Below are 27828 nucleotides of genomic sequence, written 5' to 3'. Positions count from 1 at the left end.
AGGTAAGAATTCAAGGTAAGTTAAGTAAAGGTAAGTTAAGGTAAGTTAAGTTAAGGTAAGGTAAGATAAGGTAAGTAAAGTTAATTTAAGTCAACTTAAGTTAAATAAGTTAAGTTAATGCAAGGTAAGTTAAGGTAATTTAAGGTAAGGTAAGTTAAGGTAAGTTATAGTAAGTTAAGGTAAGTAAAGTTAAGTTAAGTTAAGGTACTTTAAGGCAAGTTAAGTTAAGGTAAGTTATAGTAAGTTAAGGTAAGTAAAGTTAAATTAAGTTAAGGTACTTTAAGGCAAGGTAAGGTAATTTAAGGTAAGTTTAGTTAAGGCAAGTTAAGTTAAGGTGAGTTAAGGTAAGTTAAGTTAAGGTAAGGTAATTAAGTTAAGGTAAGTTAAGATAATGTAAGGTAAGTTAAGGTATCTTAAGCTTAGGAAAGTTAAGGTAAGTTAAGATAATGTAAGTTAAGGTAGGTTAAGTTAAGGAAAGTTATGGAAAATTAAGGAAAGGCAAGGTAATTTAAGGTAAGTTAAGGCAAGGTAAGGTAATTTAAGGTAAGTTTAGTTAAGGCAAGGTAAGTTAAAGTTAAGGTAATGTAAGTTAAGTAAAGGTAAGTTAAGTTACGTTAAGTTAATGTAAGTTAAGGTAAGTTATGTTAAGGTAATTTAAGTTAAGTTAAGGTAAGGTAAGAAAAGTTAAGTTAAGGTAAGGGAAGTTAAGTTAAGGGAAGTTAAGGTAAGGTAAGTTAAGGTAAGTAAATGCAAGGCAATGTAAATTAAGGTAAGGTAAGGTAAGTTAAGTTAACTTAAAGTAAGTCAAATTATGGTAAGTCAAGTTAAGTTAAGTCAAGTTAGGGTAAATTAAGGTAAGTTAAGCTAAGATAAATTAAGGTAAGGTAAGTTAAGTTCTGTTAAGTAAAGGTAAGATAAGTTCAGTTAAGTTAAGATAAGGTAAGTTAAGTTAAGGAAAGTTAAGTTAAGTTTAATTTAAGTTAAGGTAAGGTAAGTTAAGTTAAAGGTAAGGTAAGTTAAATTAAGGTAAGTTAAGTTCACTTAAGGTAAGTTAAGGTAAGGTAAGGTAAATGAAGTGAAGTTAAGGTAAGTTAAGTTAAGTATAGTTAAGTCAAGTCAAGTTAAAGAAAGTTTTGGCAAGTTAAGGCAAGTTTAACCAAGGCAAGTTAAGGCAAGTTAAGGCAAGTTGACGCAGTTTGAGGAAGTTGAGGCAAGCTAAGTTAAGGCAAGTTAAGTTTAGTTAAGTTATGGCAAGTTTTGTTAAGGCAAGTTAAGTTAAGGCAAGTAAAGGCAAGTTTATTTAAGGCAAGTCAAGTTAAGCGAAGGCAAGTAATGTTAAGGTAAGTTAAGTAAAGTTAAGGCATGTTAAGGCAAGTTAAGGCAAGTGAAGGCATGTTAACGCAAGTTAAGGCAAATAAAGGTTGGTTAAGGCAAGGCAAGTTAAGGCAAATAAAGGTTGGTTAAGGCAAGGCAAGTTAAGGCAAGATAATGCAACTTAAGGCAAATTAAGGCAAGTTAAGTTAAGGTAAGGCATGTCAGGTTATGTTAAGTTAAGGCATGTTAAGACAAGTTAAGTCAAGTTAAGGCAAGTTAAGTTAAGTTAAGTTAAGGCAAGTTATTTAAAGGTAAGATAAGTTTAATTAAGTGGTTATGTTAAGTTAATTTGAGCGTAAGGTAAGGTCAGGTAAGTTACGGTCAGGTAATGTAAGGTCAGGGTAAGGTCAGGTCAGGTCAGGGTTAGGTCAGGGTTAGGTCAGGTCAAGGTAAGGTAAGTTCGGTTAAGGTAAGGTAATGATAAGGTAAGGCAAGGCAAGGCAAGGCACTGACATTTACCTGACCTTGAGCTTTTCTTGACATTGACCTGACTTTACCTTACCATACCTTACCTTACCTTACGTAAGGTACAGAGGGAGGGGAGATGCTCTCTCCATCACACTTGTTCCCTGCTGCCCTGAACTTAAACCCTTCTGAGATGTAGGGAGATCAAACCCCCATGTTTCCCAGCAAAGCCACCAGGACCTGTTAAGAGTAGAGGGTCTACCTCAGGGTACTCAAGGTCAGAGAAAGGTCAGGTTAGGTCAGGGTAAGGTGACTTCAGGGTACGTTAAGGTAACATAAGGTAAAGTAAGGTAGTGAAGGGTAGGGTAAAGAAAGGTAAGGTAAGGTCAGGTCAAGGTCAATGTCAGATCTGGTCAGGTGAGGGTAAGGAAAGATCAAGTAAGGCAAGGTCAGTTAAGGTAAGGTAATGTAAGTTAAGGAAAGATAAGGTGAGATAAAGTTAGTTATGGGTAAGACGTGGCTAAGTTAATTTAAGGTAAGGTTAAGAGTTAGGTAAGTTCAGGTAAGTTCAGGTAAGGTAAGGTAAAGTAAGGTAAGATTAGGTAAGTTAAGGAAAGTTAAGTTAAGGTGAGGTAAGTTTAGTTAAGTTAAGATTAGGTAAGATAAGTTAAGGTAAGTTGAAGTAAGGTAAGGCAAGGTAACGTAAGGTACTTTAAGTTAAGGTAAGTTAAGGAAATTAAAGGTAAGTTAAGGTAAGTTAAGCTATGGAAAGTTAAGGTAAGTTAAGGTAAGATAAGGTAAGTTAAGTTAAGTTAACTTAAGGTAAGTTAAGTTAAGGGAAGTTCAGGCAAGGTAAAGTAAGGTACGTAAAGTTAAGGTAAGTTAAGGTAAGATAAGTAAAGGTAATAGAAGTTAAGATAAGGTAAGGTAAGTAAAGTTAAGTTTAGGTAAGTTAAGTTAAGGTAAGGTAGGTAAAGTTAAGTTAAGGTAAGGTAAGTTAAGGTAAGTTACGTTAACTTAAGGTAAGGTAAGTTAAGTTAAGCTAAAGTAAGTTAAATTAAGGTTAAGTTAAGTTAAGGTAGGTTAAGTTAAGGTAAGTTAAGTTAAGGTAAGGTAAGTAAAGTTAAGTTCAGGTAAGTAAAGTTAAGTTAAATACAGTTAAGTTAAGTTAAGGTAAGGTAAGTTAAGGTAAGTTAAGGTAGGTTAAGGTAAGGTAAGTTAAGGTAAGTCAAGGTAAAACAAGGTAAGTTACTGTAAGTTAAGTTAAGGTAAGTTAAGGCAAGGCAAGGTAAGTTAAGGTATGTTTAGTAAAGGCAAGGTAAGTTAGGGTAAGTGCAGTTAAGTTAAGGTAAGTTAAGTAAAGTTAAGTTAAGGTTAGTTATGTTAAGGTAATTTAAGTTAAGGTAAGTTAAGCTAAGGTAAAGTGAATTTAAGTTAAGGTAAGTTAAGTTGAGTTAAGTCAAGGTAAGTTAAGGAATGTAAAGGTAAGTTATGTTAAGGTGAGTGAAGTTAAGGTAAGATAAGTTAAGGTAAGTTAATGTAAGTTAAGGCAAGGTAAGTTAAGGCAAGTTTATTTAAGGCAAGGTAAGTTAAGGTAAGTATAGGTAAGTTAAGGTAAGGTAAGTTAAGGTAAGGTAAGGTAAGTTAAGGTAAGTTAAGTTAAGGTAAGGTAAGTGAAGTTAAGGTAAGTGAAGTAAAGTTAAGTTATGTAAGGTAAGGTAAGGTAAGTTAAGGCAAGTTAAGGTAAATTTAGTTAAGGCAAGGTAAGTTAAGGTATTTTTAGTTAAGGCAAGATAAGTTAAGGTAAGTTAAGTTAAGGTAAGTAAAACTAAGGTAAGTTAAGATTAGTTAACGTTAATTACGTTGAGTTAAGGAAAGGGAAGATAAGTTAAGTTAAGTTAAGTTAAGTTAAGTTAAGGTAAGTTAAAACAAGGTAAGTGAAGGTAAATTAAGTTAACGTAAGTTAAGGTAAGTTAAGTAAAGGTAAGTTAAGTTCAGGTAAGTTAAGTAAAGTTAAGGAAAGGTAAGTTAAGTTAAGTTCAGGTAAGTTAAGGCAAGGTAAGTTAAGGTAACTTAAGATAAGGTAATTTAAGGTGAGTTAGGTTAAGTTAAGTAAAGGTTCGTTAAGTTAAGTTAAGTTAAGTTAAGTTAAGTTAAGTTAAGTTAAAGTAAGGTAAGTGAAGTTACGGTAAGTGAAGTAAAGTTAAGGTAAGTTAAGGTAAGGTAAGTTAAGTTAAGTGAAGGTAAGTTAAGGTAAGTTAAGGCAAGGCAATGTAAGTTAAAGAAAGTTTAGTTAAGGTAAGGTGAGTTAAGGTAAATTAAAGTAAGGTAAGTTAAGGTAATTTAAGGTAAGAGAAGTTAAGGTAAGATAAGTGAAGTTAAGTTAAGTTAAGGTAAAGTAAGTTAAGTTAAGTTAAATTAAGTTAAGGTAAGTTATGTTAAGGGAAGTTAAGGTAAGTTAAGTTTAAGTTAAGGGAAGTTAAGGTGAGTTAAGTTAAGTTAAGGTAAATTAAGATAAGTAAGTTAAGGTTAGATTAGTTAGTTAAGTTAAGGTAAGTTAAGCCAAGGCAAGGTAAGTTAAAGTAAGTTAGGGTAAGGGAAGGTAAGTTAAGTTAAGGTAAGTTAAGGTAAGTAAAGGTAAGGTAAGTTAAGGGAAGTAAAGTAAGTTAAGGTAAGTTTGGTTAAGGTAAGTTAAGATAGAGTAGGGAAAGTTAAGGTAAGTTAAGCTAAGGAAAGTTAAGTTAAGTTAAGGTAAGTAAAGGAAAACTAAGGCAAGGCAAGGTAAGTTAACGTAAGTTTAGTTAAGGCAAGGTAAGTTAAGGTAAGTTAAGTGAAGGTAATTTAATGTAAGTTAAGGCTAGGCAAAGTAAGTTAAGGTAAGTTAAGGCAATTTAAGTTAAGTTATGTTAAGGTAATTTAAGGTAAGTTAAGTTATGTTAAGGTAAGTTAAGACAAGGAAAGGTAAGTTAAGGTAAGGTTTGAAAAGGCAAGGTAAGTTAAGGTAAGTTATGTTTACGTAAGGTAAGCTAAATTAAGTTAAGTAAGTTTAGATAAATTAAGTTTAATTAAGGTAAGTTAAGTTAAGTTTAGTAAAGACAATGTTACTCAAGGTAAGGTAAGTTAAGGTAAGGTAAGTTTAGTTAAGTTAGGTTAAGGTAACATAAGTCAAGGAAAGTTAAGTTAAGGTATATTAAGGAAAGTTAAGTTAAGGTAAGTTAATTTAAGTTAAGGTAAGTTAAGGTAAATTAAGTTATGGTAAATTAAGTTAAGTTAATGTAAGTTAAGTGAAGTTAAGGTAAGTTAAGTTAGGTTAAGGTAAGAATTCAAGGTAAGTTAAGTAAAGGTAAGTTAAGGTAAGTTAAGTTAAGGTAAGGTAAGATAAGGTAAGTAAAGTTAATTTAAGTCAACTTAAGTTAAATAAGTTAAGTTAATGCAAGGTAAGTTAAGGTAATTTAAGGTAAGGTAAGTTAAGGTAAGTTATAGTAAGTTAAGGTAAGTAAAGTTAAGTTAAGTTAAGGTACTTTAAGGCAAGTTAAGTTAAGGTAAGTTATAGTAAGTTAAGGTAAGTAAAGTTAAATTAAGTTAAGGTACTTTAAGGCAAGGCAAGGTAATTTAAGGTAAGTTTAGTTAAGGCAAGTTAAGTTAAGGTGAGTTAAGGTAAGTTAAGTTAAGGTAAGGTAATTAAGTTAAGGTAAGTTAAGATAATGTAAGGTAAGTTAAGGTATCTTAAGCTTAGGAAAGTTAAGGTAAGTTAAGATAATGTAAGTTAAGGTAGGTTAAGTTAAGGAAAGTTATGGAAAATTAAGGAAAGGCAAGGTAATTTAAGGTAAGTTAAGGCAAGGTAAGGTAATTTAAGGTAAGTTTAGTCAAGGCAAGGTAAGTTAAGGTGAGTTAAGGTAAGTTAAGTTAAGGTAAGGTAATTAAGTTAAGGTAAGTTAAGATAATGTAAGGTAAGTTAAGGTATCTTAAGCTTAGGAAAGTTAAGGTAAGTTAAGATAATGTAAGTTAAGGTAGGTTAAGTTAAGGGAAGTTATGGAAAATTAAGGAAAGGCAAGGTAATTTAAGGTAAGTTAAGGCAAGGTAAGGTAATTTAAGGTAAGTTTAGTCAAGGCAAGGTAAGTTAAAGTTAAGGTAAGGTAAGTTAAGTAAAGGTAAGTTAAGTTACGTTAAGTTAATGTAAGTTAAGGTAAGTTATGTTAAGGTAATTTAAGTTAAGGTAAGGTAAGAAAAGTTAAGGGAAGTTAAGGTAAGGTAAGTTAAGGTAAGTAAATGCAAGGCAATGTAAATTAAGGTAAGGTAAGTTAAGTTAACTTAAAGTAAGTCAAATTATGGTAAGTCAAGTTAAGTTAAGATAAGTTAAGTTAGGGTAAATTAAGGTAAGTTAAGGTAAGGTAAATTAAGGTAAGGTAAGTTAAGTTCTGTTAAGTAAGATAAGTTCAGTTAAGTTAAGATAAGGTAAGTTAAGTTAAGGAAAGTTAAGTTAAGTTTAATTTAAGTTAAGGTAATGTAAGTTAAGTTAAAGGTAAGTTAAATTAAGGTAAGTTAAGTTCACTTAAGGTAAATTAAGGTAAGGTAAGGTAAGTGAAGTGAAGTTAAGGTAAGTTAAGTTAAGTATAGTTAAGTCAAGTCAAGTTAAAGAAAGTTTTGGCAAGTTAAGGCAAGTTTAACCAAGGCAAGTTAAGGCAAGTTAAGGCAAGTTAAGGCAAGTTGACGCAGTTTGAGGAAGTTGAGGCAAGCTAAGTTAAGGCAAGTTAAGTTTAGTTAAGTTATGGCAAGTTTTGTTAAGGCAAGTTAAGTTAAGGCAAGTAAAGGCAAGTTAATTTAAGGCAAGTCAAGTTAAGTGAAGGCAAGTAAAGTTAAGGTAAGTTAAGTAAAGTTAAGGCATGTTAAGGCAAGTTAAGGCAAGTGAAGGCATGTTAACGCAAGTTAAGGCAAATAAAGGTTGGTTAAGGCAAGGCAAGTTAAGGCAAGATAATGCAACTTAAGGCAAATTAAGGCAAGTTAAGTTAAGGTAAGGCATGTCAAGTTATGTTAAGTTAAGTTAAGTTAAGTTAAGTTAAGTTAAGTTAAGGCATGTTAAGACAAGTTAAGTCAAGTAAGGCAAGTTAAGTTAAGTTAAGGCAAGTTATTTAAAGGTAAGATAAGTTTAATTAAGTGGTTATGTTAAGTTAATTTGAGCATAAGGTAAGGTCAGGTAAGTTACGGTCAGGTAATGTAAGGTCAGGGTAAGGTCAGGTCAGGGTTAGGTCAGGGTTAGGTCAGGTCAAGGTAAGGTAAGTTCGGTTAAGGTAAGGTAATGATAAGGTAAGGAAAGGTAAGGAAAGGTAAGGTAAGGCAAAGTAAGGCAAGGTAAGGTAAGGCAAGGCAAGGCAAGGCAAGGCAAGGCAAGGCAAGGCAAGGCAAGGTAAGGTAAGGTAAGGTAAGGTAAGGCAAGGTAAGGTAAGGCAAGGTAAGGTAAGGCAAGGTAAGGCAAGGCAAGATAAGGCAAGGTAAGGTAATGTAAGGTAAGGCAAGGCAAGGCAAGGCAAGGCAAGGTAAGGTAAGGCAAGGCAAGTTAAGACAAGTTAAGTTCAGGCAAGTTTGGTTAAGGCAAGTTAAGTTAAGTTAAGTTAAGTTAAGTTAAGGCAAGGGAAGGCAAGTCAAGGTAAAGCAATGCAAGACAAGTTTAATCATGATAAGTAAAGTTAAGACAAGGTAAGTCAAGTTGCAGCAAGTAAAATCAAGTTATGCCAAGTTATGTCAAGTAAAAAAAAGTTAAGTTAAGTAAAGGTAAGTCAAGTTAAGTCAAGTTAAGTCAAGCTAAGTCTAGTTAAGTCAAGGCAAGTCAAGGTAAGTCAAGGCAAGACAAATTAAGTAAAGTTAAGTAAAGTTAAGGCAAGGTAAGCCACGTTATGTAAAGTAAAGACAAGTTAAATTAAGGCAAGTCAAGTTAAGGCAAGTTAAGTTAAGTTAACACAATATAAGTTAAGTTAAGGCAAGTTCAGTTAAGGCAAGTTAAGTTTAGCTAAGTTAAGGAGAGTTAATTTAAGGTAAGTTAAGTGAGGTTAAGTTAACTTAAGGTAAGTTAACATAACGATAAGATAAGATAAGGTGAGGTAAGGTAAGGTAAGGTAACGTAACGTAAGGCAAGCTAAGGTCAGGTAAGGTAAAGTCAGGGTAAGGTGCAGAGGGAGGTGAGATGCTGTCTCCCTCTCAAGGTCAGAGTAAGGTTAGTTCAGGTCAGGTCAGGTTAGGGTAAGGTCAGGTCAGGTCAGGGTAAGGTCAGGTCTGGGTAACGTAAGGTAAGGTAAGTGGTGGGAATGGTGGGAATGGGCGGGCCAGAATATGTAGTGTAGGACTTTGCTCCTATAAGCCTTAGGGTTAGGGTTAAGGTTAGAGTTCCAAGGACCAGACTATTTCCCACGCCCAGCCCGTTCCCAAGCCCCACCTTTTCCCATGCTCTGCCCGAAACAAGCCCTTCCTCTTTACTGAAGTTAAGTTAAGTTGAGCTAAGTTAAGTTGAGCTAAGTTAAGTTATGTTAAGTTATGTTAAGTTAAGTTAAGTTAAGATGAGGTAAGGTAAGGTAAGGTGAGGTAAGGTAAGGTAAGGTAAGGTAAGGTAAGGTAAGGTAAGGTAAGGTAAGGTACGGTAAGGTAAGACAAAAAAGTGAAGGTAAGTTAAGTTAAGGTAAGGTAAGTTAAGGTATGTTTAGTTAAGGCAAGGTAAGTTAAGGCAAGTTAAGGTAAGGTAAGTTAAGGTGACTTAAGGTAAGTTAAGGTAAGTTAAGGTAAGGTAAGGTAAGTTAAGGTATGTTTAGTTAAGGCAAGGTAAGTTAAGATAAGTTAAGTAAGGTTAAGGTAAGTTAAGTTAAGTTTAGTTAAATTAAGTTAAGTTAATATAACATCAGTTAAGGGAAGTTAAGGTAAGTTAAAGTAAGGTAAGGCAAGGCAAGGTAAGTTAAGGTATGTTTAGTTAAGGAAAGGTAAGTTAAGGCAAGTTAAGGTAAGGTAAGTTAAGGTGACTTAAGGTAAGTTAAGGTAAGTTAAGGTAAGTTAAGGTAAGTTAATTTAAGGTAAGGTAAGTTAAGTAAGGTTAAGGTAAGTTAAGTTTAGTTAAATTAAGTTAAGTTAATATAACATCAGTTCAGGGAAGTTAAGGTAAGTTAAGTTAAGGTAAGTTAAAGTAAGGTAAGGCAAGGCAAGGTAAGTTAAGGTAGGTTTAGTTAAGGCAAGGTAAGTTAAGGTAAGGTAAGTAAAGTTAAGGTAAGTTAAGGTAAGTTAAGGTAAAATAAGGCAAGGCAAGGTAAGTTAAGGTAAGTTTAGTTAAGGCAAGGTAAGTTAAGGTAAGCTAAGGTAAGTTAAATTAAGGTAAGTTAAGGTAAGGTAAGGTAAGGTAAGGTAAGTTAGATTAAGTTAAGGTAAGTTAAGGTAAGTCAAGGTAAGACAAGGTAAGTTAAGGTATGTTTAGTTAAGGCAAGATAAGTTAAGGTAAGTTCGGTTAAGGTAAGGTAAGTAAAGTTAAGGTAAGTTAAGTAAAGTTACGTTAAGTTAAGGTTAGTTAAGTATAAGGTAATTTAAGTTAACCTAAGTTAGGCTAAGGTAAAGTGAGTTTAAGTTAAGGTAAGTTAAGTTAATTTAAGGCAAGGTACGTTAAGGGAAGTAAAGGTAAGTTATGTTAAGGTAAGTGAAGTTAAGGTAAGATAAGTTAAGGTAAGATAAGTTAAGGTAAAGGCAAGTTAAGGTAAGTTAAGTTATGTAAGGTAAGGTAAGTTATGGTAAATTTTGTTAAGGCAAGGTAAGTTAAGGTAAGTTAAGGAAAGGCAAGGTAAGTTAAGGTATGTTTAGTTAAGGCAAGATAAGTTAAGGTAAGTTAAGTTAAGTAAAACTAAGGTAAGTTAAGATTAGTTAACGTTAATTAAGTTAAGGAAAGGTAAGTTAAGTTAAGTTAAGTTATATTAAGTTATGTTAAGATAAGTTAAGTTAAGGTAAGGTAAGGTAAGACAAGGTAAGTGAAGGTAAGTTAACGTAAGTAAAGGTAAGTTAAGTAAAGGTAAGGTAAGTTAAGTAAAGTTAAGGAAAGGTAAGTTAAGTTAAGTTCAGGTAAGTTAAGGCAAGGTAAGTTAAGGTAACTTAAGATAAGGTAATTTAAGGTGAGTTAGGTTAAGTTAAGTAAAGGTTCGTTAAGTTAAGTTAAGTTAAGTTAAGTTAAGTTAAGTTAAGTTAAGTTAAAGTAAGGTAAGTGAAGTTAAGGTAAGTGAAGTAAAGTTAAGGTAAGTTAAGTTAAGGTAAGTTAAGTTAAGTGAAGGTAAGTTAAGGTAAGTTAAGGCAAGGCAATGTAAGTTAAAGAAAGTTTAGTTAAGGTAAGGTGAGTTAAGGTAAATTAAAGTAAGGTAAGTTAAGGTAATTTAAGGTAAGAGAAGTTAAGTTAAGTTAAGGTAAAGTAAGTTAAGTTAAATTAAGTTAAGGTAAGTTATGTTAAGGGAAGTTAAGGTAAGTTAAGTTTAAGTTAAGGTAAGTTAAGGTGAGTTAAGTTAAGTTAAGGTAAATTAAGATAAGTAAGTTAAGGTTAGATAAGTTATGTTAAGTTAAGGAAAGTTAAGGTAAGTTAAGGAAAGGTAAGTTAAGGTAAGTTTAGTTAAGGTAAGTTACGGTGAGTTAAGGAAAGTTAATATAAGTTAAGTTAAGGTAAGTTACGGTAAGTTAAGGTAATTTAGGTTAAGGATAATATAAGTTAAGGTAAGGTAAGTTAAGTTAAGGTAAGGTAAGTTTAGGTAAGTTAAGGTAAGAGAAGTTAATGTTAGTAAGGGTAAGATAAATTTAATTAAGGTAAGTAAAGTTAAGGTAAGTTTAGTTAAGTTAAGTTAAGTTTACTTAAGTTGAGGTAAGTGAAGTGAAGTTAAGGTAAGTTAAGTTAAGGTAAGTCTAAGTAATTTAGGTCAAGGTAAGGTAAATTAAGGTAAGTTTAGTTAAGGCAAGGGAAGTTAAGGTAAGGTAAGGTAAGTGAAGGTAAGGTAAATTAAGGCAAGGCAAGGTAAGTTAAGGTAAGGTAAGTTTAGTTAGGGCAAGTTAAGTTAAGGTAAGTTAAGTTAAGGTAAGTTAAGTTAAAGTAAGGTAAATTAAGATAAGGTAAGAAAAGTTAAGGTAGTTTAAGTTAAGTTAAGGTAAGTTAAGGTAAGTTATGGCATGACAAGTTAACTTAAAGCAAGTTAAAGCAAGCAAAGGCAAGTTAAGGCAAGTTAAGTTAAGGCAAGTTATGGCAAGTTAAGGCAAGTTAAGTAAAGGTAAGTTAAGTTAAGGCAAGGCAAGGAAAGTTAAGTTAAAACAAGTTAAGGTAGTTAAGGTGGGTAAAGGCAATTTAAGTTAATGCAAATTAAAGCAAGTTCCATTAAGGCAAGTGAAGGCAAGTTAAGTCAAGTTAAGTCATGTTAAGTTAAGGCAAATTTAAGTTAAGGCAAGTTAAGTTAAGTTATGACAAGTTAAGTTATCTTAGGTTAAGGCAAGGCAAGTTAAGTCAAGTGAAGGGAAGTTTAGTTAAGGCAAGTTAAGGCAACTAAAGGCAATTTAAGGCTACTTAAGGTAAGGCAACTTATGTCAAGTTAAGTCAAGTTATGTCAAGTCAAGTCAAGTTAGTTCAAGGGAAGTAAAGACAAGTTAAGGCCAGTTAAGGCAAGTTAAAGAAAGTTAACGCAAGTTAAGGCAAGGCAAATCAAGGCAAGTCAAGGTCAAGGTCAAGATGAAGTCAAGGTCAGGTCAAGCTCATGGTCAGGCAATGGTCAGTGTAAGATAAGGTCAGGATAGGTGAGGTACAGTAATGTATGTCAGGGTAAGTTCAAGTCAGGTCAGGTCAGGTGAGGTTCGGGCATGGTCAGGTCGGGTCAGGTCAGGTCAAGGTCAATTTCAATCCAAGGTCAGGGTAATTTAAGTTCAGGGTAGGTAAGGTCAGGAAAGGTAAGGTCAGGGTAATGAAAATTCAGGTCAAGTTCAGGGTAATGTAAGGTCAGGTAAGGTCAGGGAAACTTCAGGTTCGGTTAGGTCAGTGTAAGGTCAGGTCAGGTCAGGATAAGGTCAGGTCAAGGTAAGGTAAGGTAAGGTAAAGTAAGGGTAAGATAAGTGTAATGTAAGGTAACCTAAGGTAAGGTACGGTAAGGTCATGCAAAGTAAGGTTACGGTAAGGTCAGGTCAGGTCAGGTCAGGTCAGATAAGGTAAGGTAAGGTACGGTAAGGTCATGCAAAGTAAGGTTAGGGTAAGTTCAGGGTAAGGTCAGTCAGGTCAGGTAAGGTCAGGTCAGGTAAGGTAAGGAAAAGTAAGGTAAGATAAGGTAAGGTAAGGGTAAGATAAGTGTAATGTAACCTAAGGTAAGGTATGGTAAGGTCATGTAAAGTAAGGTTAGGGTAAGGTTAGGGTAAGGTACGGTAAGGTCATGTAAAGTAAAATAACTTTGCTTAACTTGACTTAACTTGACCAAACTTGCCTTAACTTGACTTAACATGACTTACCTTGCCTTCACTTGACTTAACTTGACTTAACTTCCCTTCACTTGACTTAACTTGCCTTGCCTTAACCTAAGATAACTTAACTTGTCATAACTTAACTTAACTTGCCTTAACTTAAATTTGCCTTAACTTAACATGACTTAACTTGACTTAACTTGCCTTCACTTGCCTTAATGGAACTTGCTTTAACTTGCATTAATTTAAATTGCCTTTACCCACCTTAACTACCTTAACTTGTTTTAACTTAACTTTCCTTGCCTTGCCTTAACTTAACTTACCTTTACTTAACTTGCCTTAACTTGCCATAACTTGCCTTAACTTAACTTGCCTTAACTTGCCTTTGCTTGCTTTAACTTGCCTTAAGTTAACTTGCCATTCCATAACTTACCTTAACTTAACTTAACTTAAACTACCTTAACTTTTCTTACCTTATCTTAATTTACCTTACTTTAACTTAACTTACCTTAACTTAACTTACCTTAACTTACCTTGCCCTAACTAAACTTACCTTACCTTAACTTACCTTGCCTTGCCTTAATTTACCTTACCTTCACTTACCTTACCTTAACTTAACTTACCTTAATTTAACTTACCTTAAATTTCCTTAACTTAATTTACCTTACCTTAACTAAACTTAACTTACCTTACCTTCCCTTGCCTTAACTAAACTTACCTTAATTTACCTTACCTTGACCTAACTTACTTAGACTTACCTTAACTTAACTTACCTTAACTTCACTTCACTTACCTCAACTTAAGTAAACTTAACTTAACTTAACTAACCTTACCTTAACTTTACTTACCTTAATTAAATTTATATTACCCTTACTAACATTAACTTCTCTTACCTTAACTTACCGTAACTTACCTTAACTTAACTTATATTAACTTTCCTTAACTCACCGTAACTTACCTTAACTAAACTTACCTTAACTTACCTTTCCTTAACTTACCTTAACTTTCCTTAACTTAACATAACTTATCTAACCTTAACTTACTTATCTTAATTTACCTTAACTTAACTTAACTCACCTTAACTTCCCTTAACTTAAACTTAACTTACCTTAACTTCCCTTAACATAACTTACCTTAACTTAATTTAACTTAACTTAACTTACTTTACCTTAACTTAACTTAACTTCACTTATCTTACCTTAACTTCTCTTACCTTAAATTACCTTAACTTACCTTACTTTAATTTACCTTAACTCACCTTACCTTAACTAAACTTTCTTTAACTTACATTGCCTTGCCTTAACTTACCTTAACTTACCTTCACTTAACTTAACTTACCTTACCTTAACTTACCTTAACTTTACTTCACTTACCGTAACTTCACTTACCTTACTTTAACTTAACTTAACTTAACTTAACTTAACTTAACTTAACTTAACGAACCTTTACTTAACTTAACCTAACTCACCTTAAATTACCTTATCTTAAGTTACCTTAACTTACCTTGCCTTAACTTACCTGAACTTAACTTAACTTACCTTTCCTTAACTTTACTTAACTTACCTGAACTTAACTTACCTTTACTTAACTTACCTTAACTTACGTTAACTTAATTTACCTTCACTTACCTTGTTTTAACTTACCTTAACTTAACTTAACTTAACTTAACTTAACTTATCTTCCCTTTCCTTAACTCAACGTAATTAACGTTAACTAATCTTAACTTACCTTAGTTTTACTTACCTTAACTTAACTTACCTTAACTTATCTTGCCTTAACTAAAAATACCTTAACTTACCTTGCCTTAACTAAATTTACCTTAACTTGCCTTAACTTACCTTACCTTACCTTACATAACTTAACTTTACTTCACTTACCTTAACTTCACTTACCTTACCTTAACTTAACTTACCTTAACTTACCTTACCTTACCTTAACTTACCTTACCTTAACTTACCTATACTTACCTTAACTTACCTTGCCTTAAATAAACTTGCCTTAACTTACCTTGCCTTAACTTACATTAACTTACCTTAACTTATCTTACCTTAACTTCACTCACCTTAACATAACTTACCTTTACATTCCTTAACTTACCTTGACTTAACTCAACTTAACTTACCTTAACTTAAATTCACTTTACCTTAGCTTAACTTACCTTAACTTAAATTACCTTAACATAACTAACCTTAACTTAACTTTACTTAACTTACCTTAACTTAACTGCACTTACCCTAACTTACCTTGCCTTTACTAAACATACCTTAACTTACCTTGCCTTGCCTTAACTTACCTTAACTTAACTTACAGTAACTTACCTTGTTTTACCTTGACTTACCTTAACTTACCTTACCTTAACCTACCTTAACTTACCTTAACTTACCTTACCTTAACTTAACTTAACTGTATTTAACTTAACTTTACTTACCTGAACTTAACTTTACTTACCTTACCTTAACTTAACTTACCTTAACTTAACCTACCTTAACTTAACTTAACCTTAATTTAACTTACTTTAGCTTAACTTAACTTACCTTACCTTAAGTTAACGTAACTTACCTTAACTTACCTTACCTTAACTTAACTTTACCTACCTTACCTTAACTTAACTTACCTAAACTTAACTTTACTTACCTTACCTTATCTTAACTTCTATTACCTTTACTTATCTTACCTTAACTTACCTTAACTTTACGTACCTTACTTTACCTTGCCTGAACTTCCCTTAACTTAACTTACCTTAAGTTAACTTAACTTAACTTACCTTATCTTACCTTAACTTACCTTAACTTTCCATAGCTTAACTTACCTTAACTTACCTTTAATTTCCTTAACTTACCTTAACTTAAAGTACCTTACGTTACCTTGCCTTACCTTACTTCAACTTACCTTAACTTATCTTACCTAATCTTAACTTAACTAAACTTACCTCACCTTAACTTAACTTTCCTTAACTTACCTAATCTTACCTTACTTTACCTTACCTTACCTGAACTTACCTGAACTTACCTAACTCTTAACCTTACCTTAAATTAACTTAGCCACGTCTTACCCATAACTAACTTTATCTCACCTTATCTTTCCTTAACTTACATTACCTTACCTTAACTGACCTTGCCTTACTTGATCTTTCCTTACCCTCACCTGACCAGATCTGACATTGACCTTGACCTGACCTTACCTTACCTTTCTTTACCCTACCCTTCACTACCTTACTTTACCTTATGTTACCTTAACGTACCCTGAAGTCACCTTACCCTGACCTAACCTGACCTTTCTCTGACCTTGAGTACCCTGAGGTAGACCCTCTACTCTTAACAGGTCCTGGTGGCTTTGCTGGGAAACATGGGGGTTTGATCTCCCTACATCTCAGAAGGGTTTAAGTTCAGGGCAGCAGGGAACAAGTGTGATGGAGAGAGCATCTCCCCTCCCTCTGTACCTTACGTAAGGTAAGGTAAGGTATGGTAAGGTAAAGTCAGGTCAATGTCAAGAAAAGCTCAAGGTCAGGTAAATGTCAGTGCCTTGCCTTGCCTTGCCTTACCTTATCATTACCTTACCTTAACCGAACTTACCTTACCTTGACCTGACCTAACCCTGACCTAACCCTGACCTGACCTGACCTTACCCTGACCTTACATTACCTGACCGTAACTTACCTGACCTTACCTTACGCTCAAATTAACTTAACATAACCACTTAATTAAACTTATCTTACCTTTAAATAACTTGCCTTAACTTAACTTAACTTAACTTGCCTTAACTTGACTTAACTTGTCTTAACATGCCTTAACTTAACATAACCTGACATGCCTTACCTTAACTTAACTTGCCTTAATTTGCCTTAAGTTGCATTATCTTGCCTTAACTTGCCTTGCCTTAACCAACCTTTATTTGCCTTAACTTGCCTTGCCTTAACCAACCTTTATTTGCCTTAACTTGCGTTAACATGCCTTCACTTGCCTTAACTTGCCTTAACATGCCTTAACTTTACTTAACTTACCTTAACATTACTTGCCTTCGCTTAACTTGACTTGCCTTAAATAAACTTGCCTTTACTTGCCTTAACTTAACTTGCCTTAACAAAACTTGCCATAACTTAACTAAACTTAACTTGCCTTAACTTAGCTTGCCTCAACTTCCTCAAACTGCGTCAACTTGCCTTAACTTGCCTTAACTTGCCTTGGTTAAACTTGCCTTAACTTGCCAAAACTTTCTTTAACTTGACTTGACTTAACTATACTTAACTTAACTTACCTTAACTTCACTTCATTTACCTTACCTTACCTTAACTTACCTTAAGTGAACTTAACTTACCTTAATTTAACTTACCTTACCTTTAACTTAACTTACCTTACCTTAACTTAAATTAAACTTAACTTAACTTTCCTTAACTTAACTTACCTTATCTTAACTTAACTGAACTTATCTTACCTTTACTTAACAGAACTTAACTTACCTTACCTTAATTTATCTTAGCTTAACTTACCTTAATTTACCCTAACTTGACTTAACTTAACTTGACTTACCATAATTTGACTTACTTTAAGTTAACTTAACTTACCTTACCTTACCTTAATTTACATTGCCTTGCATTTACTTACCTTAACTTACCTTACCTTAACTTCCCTTAACTTAACTTCCCTTACCTTAACTTAACTTTTCTTACCTTACCTTAACTTAACTTAAATTACCTTAACATAACTTACCTTAACTTACATTAACTTAACGTAACTTAACTTACCTTTACTTAACTTACATTACCTTAACTTTAACTTACCTTGCCTTAACTAAACTTACCTTAAATTACCTTACCTTGCCTTAACTTACCTTAAATTACCTTGCCTTTCCTTAATTTTCCATAACTTTCCTTAACTTAACCTACCTTAACTTACATTATCTTAACTTACCTTAACTTTCCTAAGCTTAAGATACCTTAACTTACCTTACATTATCTTAACTTACCTTAACTTAATTACCTTACCTTAACTTAACTTACCTTAACTCACCTTAACTTAACTTGCCTTAACTAAACTTACCTTAAATTACCTTACCTTGCCTTAAAGTACCTTAACTTAATTTAACTTTACTTACCTTAACTTACTATAACTTACCTTAACTTAACTTGCCTTAAAGTACCTTAACTTAACTTAACTTTACTTACCTTAACTTACTATAACTTACCTTAACTTACCTTACCTTAAATTACCTTAACTTACCTTGCATTAACTTAACTTATTTAACTTAAGTTGACTTAAATTAACTTTACTTACCTTATCTTACCTTACCTTAACTTAACTTACCTTAACTTACCTTTACTTAACTTACCTTGAATTCTTACCTTAACCTAACTTAACTTACCTTAACTTCACTTAACTTACATTAACTTAACTTAATTTACCATAACTTAACTTACCTTAACTTACCTTAAATTAACTTACCTTAACTTAACTTTCCTTAATATACCTTAACTTAACTTTCCTTGACTTATGTTACCTTAACCTAACTTAACTAAACTTACCTTACCTTAACTTACCTTACCTTGAGTAACATTGTCTTTACTAAACTTAACTTAACTTACCTTAATTAAACTTAATTTATCTAAACTTACTTAACTTAATTTAGCTTACCTTACGTAAACATAACTTACCTTAACTTACCTTGCCTTTTCAAACCTTACCTTAACTTACCTTTCCTTGTCTTAACTTACCTTAACATAACTTAACTTACCTTAAATTACCTTAACATAACTTAACTTAAATTGCCTTAACTTACCTTAACTTACTTTGCCTAGCCTTAACTTACATTACATTACCTTCACTTAACTTACCTTAACTTACCTTGCCTTAACTAAACTTACGTTAACTTACCTTGCCTTGCCTTAGTTTTCCTTTACTTACCTTAACTTAACTTAACTTTCCTTAGCTTAACTTACCTTAACTTTCCCTACTCTATCTTAACTTACCTTAACCAAACTTACCTTAACTTACTTTACTTCCCTTAACTTACCTTACCTTTACTTACCTTAACTTACCTTAACTTAACTTACCTTCCCTTACCCTAACTTACTTTAACTTACCTTGCCTTGGCTTAACTTACCTTAACTTAACTAACTAATCTTAACTTATTTTACCTTAACTTACCATGACTAAATTTACCATAACTTTCATTGCCTTAACAAAATTTACCTTAACTTACCTTGTCTTGCCTTAACTTACCTTACCTTAACCTACCTTACCTTAACTTAACTGTATTTAACTTAACTTTACTTATCTGAACTTAACTTACCTTAACTTTCCTTAACTTAACTTACCTTAACTTAACCTACCTTAACTTAAATTAACCTTAATTTAACTTACTTTAGCTTAACTTAACTTACCTTACCTTAAGTTAACGTAACATACCTTAACTTACCTTACCTTAACTTTACCTACCTTACCTTAACTTAACTTAACTAAACTTAACTTTACTTACCTTACCTTATCTTAAATTCTATTACCTTTACTTACCTTGCCTTAATTTACCTTAATTTTACGTACCTTACTTTACCTTGCCTTAACTTCCCTTAACTTACCTTAAACTTCCATACCTTAACTTACCTTAACTTACCTTAAATTTCCATACCTTAACTTACCTTAACTTACCTTAAATTTCCATACCTTAACTAACCTTAACTTATCTTTAATTTCCATAACTTACCTTAACTTACCTTACATTCCATACCTAAAATTACCTTAACTTAACTTTAATTTCCATAACTTACCTTAACTTACCTTAACTTTCCATACCTTAACTTACCTTAACTTAACATTCCATAACTTAACTTACCTTAACTTTCCATACCTTAACTTACCTAAACTTACCTTTAATTTCCATAACTTACCTTAACTTACCTTAACTTTACATACGTTAACTTACCTTAACTTACCTTTAATTTCCATAACATACCTTAACTTACCTTAACTTACCTTTAATTTCCATAACTTACATTAACTTAACTTTAATTTCCATACCTTAACTTACCTTTAATTTCCATAACTTAACTTACCTTAACTTTCCATACCTTAACTTACCTTAACTTTCCATACTTTAACTTACCTTAACTTACCTTTAATTTCCATAACTTACCTTAACTTACCTTAACTTTCCATACCTTAACTTACATTAAATTTCCATACCCTAACTTACCTTAACTTTCCATAACTTACCTTAACTTACCTTAACTTACCATACCTTAACTTACCTTAACTTTCCATAACTTACCATACCTTAACTTTCCATAACTTACCATAACCTAACTTACCTTAACTTTCCATAACTTAAGTTACCTTAACTTTCCATACCCTAACTTAACTTAACTTTCCATAACTTACATTAACTTACCTTAACATTCCATACCCTAACTTACCTTACCTTTCCATAACTTACTTTAACTTTCCTTAACTTTCCATAACCTAACTTACCTTAACTTTCCATAACTTAACTAAACTTAACTTAACTTTCCATAAATTACCTAAACTTACCTTAACTTTCCATAACTTACTTAACTTACCTTAACATTCCATACCCTAACTTACCTTAAATTTCCATAACTTACCATACCCTAACATACCTTAACTTTCCATACCCTAACTTAACTTAACTTTCCATAACTTACCATACCTTAACTTTCCATAACTTACCTTAATTTTCCATACCCAAACTTACCTTAACCTACCTTAAATTTCCATACCCTAACTTACCTTAACTTTCCATAACTTACCATACCATAACTTATCTTAACTTTCCATAACTTACCATACCTTAACTTTCCATAACTTACCATACCCTAACTTACCTTAACTTTCCATAACTTACCATACCCTAACTTACCTTAAATTTCCATAACTTACCATACCCTAACTTACCTTAACTTTCCATAATTTACCATACCTTAACTTTCCATAACTTACCATACCTTAATTTTCCATAAGATAACTTACGTTAACTTTCCATAACTTACCATACCTCAACTTTCCATACCATAACTTACCTTAACTTTCCATAACTTACCATACCTTAACTTTCCATACCCTAACTTACATGAACTTTCCATAACTTACCATACACTAACTTACCTTAACTTTCCATAACTTACCCTACCTTAACTTTCCATAACTTACCATACCCTAAATTACCTTAACTTTCCATAACTTACCATACCCTAACTTACCTTAACATTCCATAACTTACCATACCCTAACTTTCCATAACTTACCATACCCTAACTTTCCATAACTTACCATACCGTAACTTACCTTAACTTTCCATAACTTACCATACCCTAACTTACCTTAACTTTCCATAACTTACCATACCTTAACTTTCCATACCATAACTTACCTTAACTTTCCATAACTTACCATACCTTAACTTTCCATATCATAACTTTCCATAACTTACCATACCTTAACTTTCCATACCATAACTTACCTTAACTTTCCATACCATAACTTACCTTAACTTTCCATAGCATAACTTACCTTAACTTTCCATATCTTACCATACCTTAACTTTCCATATCTTACCATACCTTAACTTTCCATACCATAACTTACCTTAACTTTCCATAACTTACCATACCTTAACATTCCATACCATAACTTACCTTAACTTTCCATACCATAACTTACCTTATCTTTCCATAACATACCATACCATAACTTTCCATACCATAACTTTCCATAACTTACCATACCTTAACTTTCCATAACATAACTTACCTTAACTTTCCATAACTTAACATACCTAAACTTTCCATAACATAACTTTCCATAACTTACCATACCTTAACTTTCCATAACATAACTTACGTTAACTTTCCATAACTTACCATACCTTAACTTTCCATACCATAACTTACCTTAACTTTCCATATCTTACCATACCTTAACTTTCCATACCATAACTTACCTTAACATTCCATAACTTACCATACCTTAACTTTCCATACCATAACTTACCTTAACTTTCCATAACTTACCATACCCTAACTTACCTTAATTTTCCATAACTTACCATACCCTAACTTACCTTAACTTTCCATAAATTACCATACACTAACGTACCTTAAATTTCCAAAACGTATCATATCTTATCTTTCCATAACTTTCCATACCCTAACTTCCCTTAACTTTCCATAACTTACCATACTTTAACTTTCCATAACTTACCATACCCTATCTTAACTTAACTTTCCATAACTTACCATACTTTAACTTTCCATAACTTAGCATACCTTAACTTTCCATAACTTACCCTACCTTAACTTTCCATAACTTACCATACCCTAAATTACCTTAACTTTCCATAACTTACCATACATTAACTTCCCAAAACTTACCATACCCTAACTTCCCTTAACTTTCCATAACTTACCATACCTTAACTTTCCATAACTTACCATACCCTAACTTAACTTAACTTTCTATAACTTACCATACCCTAACTTAACTTAACTTTCCATAACTTACCATACCCTAACTTACCTTAACTTACCAAACCCTAACTTTCCATAACTTACCATACCCTAACTTACCCGAACTTTACATAACTTACCATACCCTAACTTACCTTAACTTTCCATAACTTAGCATACCCTAACTTTCCAGAACTTACCATACCCTAACTTACCTTAACATTCCATAACTTAGCATACCTTAACTTTCCATAACTTACCATACCCTAACTTACCTTAACTTTCCATAACTTAACTTAACTTTCCATAACTTACCTTAACTTACCTTAACTTTCCATACCATAACTTACCTTAACATTCCATAGCTTACCATAACATAACTTTCCATAGCTTACCATAACCTAAATTACCTTAACTTACCTTAACATACCCTAACTTTCCACAACTAACCATACCCTTACTTACCTTAACTTACCTTACCATACCTTAACTTTCCATAACTTACCATACCCTAACTTTCCATAACTTACCATACCCTAACTTACCTATCTTTCCATAACTTACCATACCCTAACTTACCTTAACATTCCATAACTTACCATACCTTAACTTTCCATAACTTACCTTACCCTAACTTACCTTATCTTTCCATAACTTACCTTAACTTACCTTATCTTTCCATACCATAACTTACCTTAACTTTCCATAACTTACCATAACATAACTTTCCATAACTTACCATAACCTAAATTACCTTAACTTACCTTACCTTACCCTAACTTTCCATAACTTACCATAACATTACTTACCTTAACTTACCTTACCATACCTTAACTTTCCATAACTTACCATACCCTAACTTTCCATAACTTACCATACCCTTACTTACCTTAACTTACCTTACCATACCTTAACTTTCCATAACTTACCATACCCTAACTTTCCATAACTTAACTTTCCATAACTTAACTTACCTTAACTTTCTATAACTTAACTTTCCATAACTTTCCATAACTTTCCATAACTTAACTTACCTTAACTTTCCATAACTTAACTTTCCATAACTTTCCATAACTAAACTTTCCATAACTTTCCATAACTTAACTTTCCATAACTTTCCATAACTTAACTTAACTTAACTTTCCATAACTTAACTTTCCATAACTTTCCATAACTTTACATAACTTTCCATAATTTAACTTTCCATAACTTTCCATAACTTTCCATAACTTTCCATAACTTAACTTTCCATAACTTTCCATAACTTTCCATAACGTAACTTTCCATAACTTTCCATAACTTACCATAACGTAACTTTCCATATCTTAACTTTCCAAAACTTTCCATAACTTTCCATAACTTAACATTCCATAACTTTCCATAACTTTCCATAATGTGACTTTCCATAACTTAAGTTTACATAACTTTCCATAACTTAACTTTCCATAACTTTCCATAACTTTACATAACTTAAGTTTACATAACTTTCCATAACTTAACTTTACATAACTTTCCATAACTTTCCATAACTTAATTTTCCATAACTTTCCAAAACTTTCCATAACATTCCATAACTTAACTTTCCATAACTTTCCATAACTTAACTTTCCATAACTTAACTTTCCATAACTTTCCATAACTTTCCATAACTTTCCATAACTTACCATAACTTAACTTTCCATAACTTTCCATAACTAAACTTTCCATAACTTTCCATAACTTTCCATATCTTAACTTTCCATAACTTTCCATAACTTTCCATAACTTTCCATAACTTAACTTTCCATAACTTTCCATAACTTTCCATAACATTCCATAACTTAACCTTCCATTACATTCCATAACTTTCCATAACTTTTCATAACTTAACTTTCCATAACTTTCCATAACTTTCCATAACTTTCCGTAACTTTCCGTAACTTACCATAACTTAACTTTCCATAACTTTCCATAACTTAACTTTCCATAACTTTCCATAACTTTCCATAACTTAACTTTCCATAACTTTCCAAAAATTTCCATAACTTTCCATAACTTAGCTTTCCATAACTTTCCATAACTTTCCATAACTTTCCATAACTTTCCATAACTTAACTTTCCATAACTTTCCATAACTTTCCATAACTTAACTTTCCATAACTTTCCATAACTTTCCATAACATAACTTTTCCATTGCTTCGCCTCGCCTCGCCTCGCCTCGCCTCGCCTTGCCTTAAGTTGCCTTGCCTTGCTTTACGATGCTTTACGTTGCCTTGCTTTACGATGTTTTACGCTGCATTACGTTGCATTACGTTGCCTTGCTTTACGATGCTTTACGCTGCATTACGTTGCATTACGTTGCCTTGCTTTACGATGCTTTAGGCTGCATTACGTTGCATTACGTTGCCTTGCTTTACGATGCTTTACGTTGCATTACGTTGCATTACGTTGCCTTGCTTTACGATGCTTTACGCTGCATTACGTTGCATTACGTTGCCTTGCTTTAAGCTGCATTACGTTGCATTACGTTGCTTTACGTTGCTTTACGTTGCCTTGCTTTACGATGCTTTACGTTGCATTACGTTGCTTTACTTTGCCTTGCTTTACGATGCTTTACGTTGCCTTGCTTTACGATGCTTTACGTTGCATTACGTTGCTTTACGTTGCCTTGCTTTACGATGCTTTACGTTGCATTACGTTGCTTTACGTTGCCTTGCTTTACGATGCTTTACGTTGCATTACGTTGCTTTACGTTGCTTTACGTTGCCTTGCTTTACGATGCTTTACGTTGCATTACGTTGCTTTACGTTGCCTTGCTTTACGATGCTTTACGTTGCAATATGTTGCTTTACGTTGCATTACGTTGTTTTACGTTGCCTTGCTTTACGATGATTTACGTTGCATTACGTTGCTTTACGTTGCTTTACGTTGCCTTGCTTTACGATGCTTTACGTTGCATTACGTTGCTTTACGTTGCATTACGTTGCCTTGCTTTACGTTTCTTTACGTTTCATTACGTTGCTTTACGTTGCCTTGCTTTACGATGCTTTACGTTGCCTTGCTTTACGATGCTTTACGTTGCACTACGTTGCTTTACGTTGCTTTAAGTTGCATTACGTTGCTTTAAGTTGCATTACGTTGCCTTGCTTTACGTTGCTTTACGTTGGATTACGTTGCTTTAAGTTGCATTACGTTGCCTTGCTTTACGTTGCTTTACGTTGCATTCCGTTGCTTTACGTTGTATTACGTTGCCTTGCTTTACGTTGCTCTACGTTTCATTACGTTGCATTACGTTGCTTTACGTTGCCTTGCTTTACGTTTCCTTGCTGTACGTTGCATTACGTTGCATTACGTTGCCTTGCTTTACATTGCATTACGTTGCCTTGCTTTACGTTGCCTTGCCTTGCCTTGCTTTACTTTGCCTTATGTTGCCCTGCTTTTCGTTGCCTTGATTTACCTTGCTTTACGTTGCTTTACGATGCCTTGCTTTACGTTGCTTTACGTTGCCTTGCTTTACGTTGCCTTGCCTTGCCTTGCTTTTCGTTGCCTTACCTTGCCTTGCTTTACGTTGCTTTACGTTGCCTTGCTTTACGTTGCCTTGCTTTACGTTGCTTTAAGTTGCCTTGCTTTACGTTGCCTTGCTTTATGTTGCCTTGCCTTGCCATGCTTTACGTTGTTTTACGTTGCCTTGCTTTACGTTGATTTACGTTGCCTTGCTTTACGTTGCTTTACGTTGTCTTGCTTTACGTTGCCTTACTTTGCATTGATTTACGTTTCGTTACGTTGCCTTGCTTTCCGTTGCCTTGCCTTGCCTTGCTTTACGTTGCTTTACGTTGCCTTGCTTTACGTTGCTTTACGTTGCCTTGCTTTACGTTGCCTTTCCTTGCCTTGCTTTATGTTTCTTTCCGTTGTCTTGCTTTACTTTGCCTTGCCTTGCTTTACGTTTCTTTACGTTGCCTCGCTTTAGGTTGCTTTACGTTGCCTTGCTTTACGTTGCTTTAAGATGCCTTGCTTTACGTTGCTTTAAGATGCCTTGCCTTGCTTTACGTTGCTTTACCTTGCCTTGCTATACGTTCCTTTACATTGCCTTGCTGTACGTTGCCTTACTTTAGGTTGCCTTGCTTTACGTTGCTTTACGTTGCCTTGCTTTACGATGCTTTATGTTGCCTTGCTTTACGTTGCCTTGCTTTACGTTGCCTTGCTTTACGTTGCTTTACGTTCCCTTATGTTGCCTTGCCTTGCTCTACGTTGCTTTTTGTTGCCTTGCTTTACATTGATTTACGTTGCCTTGCTTTACGTTGCCTTGCCTTGCCTTGCTTTACGTTATTTTACTTTGCCTTGACTTACGTTGCCTTGCCTTGCCTGGCTTTACGTTGCTTTACGTTGCCTTGCTTTACGTTGCTTTACGTTGCCTTGCTTTACGTTGCTTTACGTTGCCTTGCTTTACGTTGCCTTGCCTTGCCTTGCCTTTCGTTGCTTTACGTTGCCTTGCTTTACATTGCCTTGGTTTACGTTGCTTTACGTTGCCTTGCTTTACGTTGCCTTGCCTTGCCTTGCTTTACGTGTCTTTACGTTGCCTTGATTTATGTTGCCTTGCCTTGCCTTGCTTTACGTTGCTTTAAGTTGCCTTGCTTTACGTTGCTTTACGTTGCCTTGCTTTACATTGCCTTGCCTTTCCTTGCTTTAAGTTGCTTTACGTTGCCTTGCTTTACGTTGCTTTACGTTGTCTTGCTTTACGTTGCCTTGCCTTGCCTTGATTTATGTTGCTTTACGTTGCCTTGCTTTACGTTGCTTTACGTTGCCATTTTTTTACGTTGCCTTGCCTTGCCTTGCTTTACGTTGCTTTTCGTTGCCTTGCTTTACGTTACTTGATGTTGCCTTGATTTACGTTTCCTTTCCTTGCCTTGCTTTACGTTGCTTTACTTTGCCTTCGTTTACTTGCTTTACGTTCCCTTGCTTTACGTTGTCTTGCCTTGCCTTGCTTTACCTTGCCTTACGTTGCCTCGCTTTACGTTGCTTTACGTTGCCTCGCTTTACGTTGCTTTACGTTGCCTTGATTTACGTTGCTTTACGTTGCCTTGCTTTACGTTGCCTTGCCTTTCCTTGCTTTAAGTTGCTGTACGTTGCCTTGCCTTACGTTGCTTTACGTTGCCTTGCTTTACCTTGCCTTACTTTACGTTGCCTTGCTTTACGTTGCTTTACCTTGCCTTGCTTTACGTTGCTGTACGTTGCCTTACTTTACGTTGCCTTACGTTGCCTTGCCTTGCTTTACGTTGCTTTAAGTTGCCTTGCTTTACGCTGCTTTACGTTGCCTTGCTTTACGTTGCCTTGCTTTACGTTGCCTTGCTTTACATTGCTTTACGTTGCCTTACGTTGCCTTGCTTTAAGTTGCCTTGCTTTACGTTGCCTTACGTTGCCTTGCTTTACATTGCCTTGCTTTAAGTTGCTATACGTTGCCTTACTTTACGTTGCCTTGCTTTACGTTACTTTAAGTTGCCTTGCTTTACGTTGCCTTACGTTGCCTTGCTTTACGTTGCCTTGCTTTACGTTGCCTTGCCTTGGCTAGCTTTACGTTGCCTTGCTTTTCGTTGCCTTGATTTACCTTGATTTACGTTGCTTTACGATGCCTTGCTTTACATTGCGTTACGTTGCCTTGCTTTTTGTTGCCTTGCCTTGCCTTTCTTTACGTTGCCTTGCCTTGCCTTGCTTTACGTTGCTTTACGTTGCCTTGCTTTACGTTGCCTTGCTTTACGTTGCTTTACGTTGCCTTCCTTTACGTTGCCTTGCTTTACGTTGCTTTACGTTGCCTTGCTTTACGCTGCTTTACGTTGTCTTGATTTACGTTGCCTTACGTTGCATTGATTTACGTTGCTTTACGTTGCCTTGCTTTACTTTGCCTTGCCTTGCCTTGCTTTACGTTGCTTTACGTTGCCTTGCTTTACGTTGCTTTACGTTGCCTTTCCTTGCCTTGCTTTACGTTGCTTTCCGTTGCCTTGCTTTACGTTGACTTGCCTTGCTTTACGTTTCTTTACGTTGCCTCGCTTTACGTTGCTTTACCTTGCCTTGCTTTACGTTGCTTTACGTTCACTTATGTTGCCTTGCCTTGCTCTACGTTGCTTTTTGTTTCCTTGCTTTACGTTGCTTTACTTTGTCTTGCTTTACGATGCTTTATTTTGCCTTGATTTACG

Source organism: Phaenicophaeus curvirostris, chromosome 30 (genome assembly GCF_032191515.1).
Source record: "Phaenicophaeus curvirostris isolate KB17595 chromosome 30, BPBGC_Pcur_1.0, whole genome shotgun sequence".
NCBI classification, from domain to species: domain Eukaryota; kingdom Metazoa; phylum Chordata; class Aves; order Cuculiformes; family Cuculidae; genus Phaenicophaeus; species Phaenicophaeus curvirostris.
Note: the sequence above shows the minus strand (reverse complement) of the source record.